Raw genomic sequence first — 5314 nt, 5'->3', positions numbered from 1 at the left:
AGTCAGTGCTTCAGTTGAGCTGATACATGTGTAATAGAATAAAAGTATAAACAAGCAAACAGCTGGTATCCGGTCAGATCATGTGGTTCGTAAGCAAGCTACTTACCACACAGCCACTCCTACGCCTTTGATAATTTTCAGAATTTTCAGTCAATCAGAAAACAGCAGGTTCACTGCCTCTATCTTCATTGGGGTGGGTGTGTGGTCATCGGCATGTCAAAACATTCAACTAGGATTTTATAAAATAAATTATCTTTCTCGTATCTCCTTCTCCGTCTCCTTGTGCGTACGCGCAGCATCTTTGGTTACTATGGAAACAGTGCTTCACAATCCACTATGCAACACATGGTGCTTCTTTTGTTTTAGTTACTATGGAAACAGAAATTTTCGCCACGGTGAAATGTAAAATAAATCATTTCTGATTGGCTTAAAATATCCAAATTTTGCAAATTTTAAAGGCTAATAACTTTTCAATTATAGATTTATAGGAAAACTATATTTCATTTTCTTAATTAGTATATAAAACTTAAACTAATTTTCATAATTAGTATATAAAACTTAATCCATTTACCAAATCTGAAAACGTTTGGAACAAAATTGTAAACAGTGAAGAAAATCACAAAGATCTAACAATTTCATTGATGAATTTAGCTTGTGGGTAAGAGTCTATCAAGATTTCATCCTACAGAAGACCTCTCCACCCTCGACATCGTAAGCAACGGAGTGCCAACAACAACAATATCTTCCAGTATCTACTTGTCACTCTGCCCCCTCCCCCTTTACAGCCCTCTTCCTAACACCTTCTCTGCTTCCTCAACATCCCAGCTGTCCTTTTTTGTCCCCCCTCCTTTGAATTACCAGCATGACCCCCCCCCATTCACACCTTTGTTTCCTTTAATGGATGACTCAAGATTCCTCGTCATCCCAGTCAGTTGCTCCTTTTCTCTCCCTTTTCCCTCACATTTTCTCTTCCCAATCACCCCTTATAATGTCGGCCAGCCCCAGACACTCCACGTTGCACAATTCACCTTCACCACCTTCTCAACTTTGTCCCTCCCTTTCTTCTCAATATTGTCACACATCTGAAGTTTCTCGACACGACATCCAAAGATTGCATGACATGCAAAAAAGCCTTGTTCTTACAGCCTGTTCGCTTCCAGCTGTTTTCATGAAACGTTCCAGCTGCTGCTCGGTCATCAAGGAGAACCTGATAACCTTCCCATTATCAACCTCTATTTGCTTCTAAGTGGCGTAAATAATCTACTCATCTAATTTTAAAATAGTGCTGCAAAGGTTACGTGTCAATAGTACAATGTTGCAAAAAACACAAGGAGCCCATTTTCCCCCACCACTTTGAAACTGAATCTAGCAAATGATTTGAAATGGTCATAATGCTAGCATTAAATTCAGTGGAAATATATCTCTCCCTATCACAGGATTCCTGACACATGTTGTCTCTAGTATTTCATCATCCAATTCAAAAGGAAATCTTGATTTTAGGCTCATCAAACAAATTGAAGTTGCTATGTCTGCAACTTCTTTTATTCATTGCATCTTAACAATAAGCCTTTTGAACATTACGGTTGCTTCATTTATATTACGGCTTTGGACAAATCTTGTAAAGCATATTGTGATAAATATGTTCTTTGCTTTTATCCCATGATAGGTTTATCATATAGAAAAAAATTAATACACCTAAACTAAGGTTGTTGCTCTGCTCTTCATCGAGAAATTATTAACTCTTCCTAAAAGGATTATACATCAATGATTTGCCACTGATATTTGCAGCTTTTATAAACAAGTTTCAACAGGTTCCAAACCACAATCGGACAAAGCTTTCTATACAAATTGAAGTGTGTGTGTGTGTATATATATTTAGTTATTAGTGAGGGATTATCAATCAGCACAAAACACTTTATAAGCTCTCTGTTAGTATACCAGGCTGGCAATTTTATTTGGATTATTAAAGAACTCTATGTATTCTTGTGATGGGGCCCAAGATTCATTACCATTCCATATTGTAAAACCGTAGTTGTGTTCCAATTATACTGGTTTTTTTACAGTGATATACAAGACAAGGTATAAATAATGGCCATTACATATTTTTTTCTTCATTGTAGTAAATTTGACTTACAGCTGTTTCCAGTAATCATTTTAGGTTTGTTACTGACAGGTTTACTCAATTAGCCTGTCGATTGGTTGAGGAAAATGAAACAACCAGAAATCGACTAAAGTAGCATTAATGTTTAAGGTCGTTCACTTCTTCTCAACTAATCAATAGGCTGATTGAGTAAGCCTATCAATAACGAACCTATGACTACTGGAAACGACTGTAAGTCAAAGTTACTACCATAAAAATATATAATGACTGTTATTTATACCTTGTCTTATTATATCTTCTTTCTTCTAATCTTTTATGCTTTCAATGGTTTCAGTTGCTGGACTGTGGTCATACTGGAGCACCGCCATAAATTTTTTTTTTCTTTGTCGCTTTATGATTGAAAGTTGTTCGATGATTGAGTTTGTAGTTGCTTATCTTCTCTGAGTGTATCCTTGAATTACTGGTTGGTCTGGTATCGTTGTTAGGAGTTCATCCAATGCTTCTTTGAAAGTTTCAGTAGAGGTCTCTTTTAATATTTCTAATCTCTTTGAGTAAGCAGTTGAATACTTGAGGACTTCTGACTCTTAGACTGATACAGTAGAGTGTTTTTGCTCGTGTGTGTGAAGGTGGTTTGTTTGGAAGCTGACAGTACCTACCAGTTCGAGCATTAAAGTTCGCTTTGATGCTGATGGTAGGAACATGCCCCTCCAGGATCTTCCATACGTATATAATAGTATATCTCTTCGGCGTTCAAGAGAGTAGAGACGCAGAGCTTTCAGGCGTTCCCTGTAATTAAGGCCATTCACCGAAGTTATTTTACTGGTGAATGTTCTTTGTAACCCTTCAATTTCTTCTATGAGACCAAAGCTGTGAGCAGTAATCTAATCTGCTCAGAACTAAGGTTTTCCATAGAGTTAGCATAACTACTGGTTCTCTTGTTGTGAAGGTTCGTAGGATCCATCCTATGAGATGTCTGCATTTAGAGGTCAGTTTGTTGATGTGACAGATGAAAAATGCATCATTTGACATGATTATTCCTAAATCCCGTATGTCGTCAGTGCTCTGAACCATTGTATTATCTGGCGCCAAATATTGGGATTTGTGTCTATTCACTTCATAATAAAGGGCCTGAAATTTTGATGTATTAAATTTCATATTTTTAACCACCAAATGATGTTTAGGGCATTTTGGAGTGTGATGGTATCCCTAGTTGGATAGGTGATGTTTTGTTGCATGAGAATGGCTTTTGTGATGTCGAAAAGAGCATTCATGTCTCTCCTGTTTAGTTTTGTAGTTCCTCAGGCCAGTTGAAATTAGGAAAATTGAAGTCCCCTGTTAAAAGTACATTGGCGTGTGGACTGGCAGCACTTAGGGTTTGACTTATGAGTAATAAAGCGTCCCTGAAGTGATCCTCATGATTATCCGCATCAAGTAATGCCTATGATAGCAGTAGTAGTAGTAGATCAGTTTTGGTATTGTGGGTAAATGAAATAGTTGGACTGTGACGGACTGCTTATTGTGCAGTTTAGAAGTTCACCAATTATGCTACTTTTGAGGAGTGGCTGTTGGTCTTCTTGTTGTTCAGCTGTAGCTGGAGTAAACACATGGTGAAATAAACTAATACATCTGCTTGTTGTTCATACACCTGTCTTTGTCTTTTGTTTTTCCTCTAAATTTCAACTATACATTTATATACTCTTTTAGTCTTTTATTTGTTTGTCATTTGACTGTGGCCATGCTGGAGCACCGCCTTTAGTTGAACAAATCAACCAGTCCCCCTTGCTAAACCTCTAAGTTATGGAGATGTAAACACACCAACACTGGTTGTCAAGTGGGTGGTGGTAGGACACACACACACACATACACACACACGATGGGCTACAATAGTTTTGAAACACCTACCTCCACTGCCTAATTCATTTTGGTAATTATCTTTTCGGAAGCCTTTGGAACAATTTAAAATTTACATTATTTACATTTGACGGATATTTGTCCTCATCTTGTTTGTTGTCAACACAACGTTTCGGCAACTGAATTTAAAATTTATTTAATGTGCACTTTTACTGCTATTTACTTCTTCACAGTGGAGGCGCAATGGCCCAGTGGTTAGGGCTGCGGACTCGCAGTCATAGGATCGCGGTTTCGATTCCCAGACTGGGCGTTGTGAGTGTTTATTGAGCGAAAACACCTAAAACTCCACGAGGCTCCGGCAGGGGATGGTGGCAAACCCTGCTGTACTCTTTCACCACAACTTTCTCTCACTCTTACTTCCTGTTTCTGTTGTGCCTGTGTCACGCTGAATATCCCCGAGAACTATGTTAAGGGTACACGTGTCTGTGGAATGCTCAGCCACTTGCACATTAATTTCACGAGCAGGCTGTTCCGTTGATCGGATCAACTGGAACCCTCAACGTCGTAAGCGACGGAGTGCCAACGACTTCTTCACATCTGCTTCACATGGTGTCTCCCTTTTCACTCACTGTCTGTGATCCTGTCGCATCATGTGTTTGGAATTGGTACATAATACATAGTTCCTACTTAACTCCTTTTCTGCATACTGAGTATGGCCAACCTCCAGTTGACCCCTGGCTTATTTCCTGATAATTAAAACTTCTGTATTTTTCTAGATTTATCATGAGCCCTCGTGATTCTAGGCTTTGCTGCCATATATCAATTTTTTTCTTTATCTCTTTGATAGACATGGCTTTAAGAACTTGGTTATTGACATACAAGAGTTCCCACTGAGAGCTTATCAAAAGTCTTTTATGACCCGGAGAATTACAATAAATAAATAGGACACTGAGAATTGAGCCCTGATGGATCCCCTGCTTGTATGCTAAATTCAATTTTAACTCTCACCTTGCTCACTGCATCCTTGACTATGACTTGCACAGCTTTTCACCTGTGTGTTTCTTCTGTGGCCAACAGGTTACAAAGTGTAACATATCAGAAGCTTTCTCCAGGTCAACACATGTTAAGAAGGAATTTCAACCATGTTTCGTGGTCTGCTACCACAACAGCTCCTTTATAGGATCCAGTTAGCTCGAGACATCATCAGGAGGAACCACGTCCGGTTTCGGCCCCTACTCCTCTACCATTTTGACGTGGTGGGGAGCCCCCCCACTTTCGGAGGTGTCTTCAGCTCTGGTGTTGAGTGCACGAGTTTCTTCTGTTCCCTGGCCTCTTCGATGCAGCGTCAATGAGTGTCAGTGG

The 5314-nt window shown here is 39.1% G+C and overlaps 1 protein-coding gene across 2 annotated transcripts in view; it reads left to right on the top strand.

The window, feature by feature from the left end:
* The window catches only part of LOC106878844 (SMC5-SMC6 complex localization factor protein 1), a 76914-nt gene that overhangs the window by 13176 nt on the left and 58424 nt on the right, over positions 1-5314 (top strand). The gene's annotated exons all lie outside the window — the stretch shown is intronic.

This window comes from Octopus bimaculoides, chromosome 25 (genome assembly GCF_001194135.2).
Source record: "Octopus bimaculoides isolate UCB-OBI-ISO-001 chromosome 25, ASM119413v2, whole genome shotgun sequence".
Lineage (NCBI taxonomy): Eukaryota > Metazoa > Mollusca > Cephalopoda > Octopoda > Octopodidae > Octopus > Octopus bimaculoides.
This window is presented reverse-complemented; position numbering and strand designations above follow the sequence as displayed.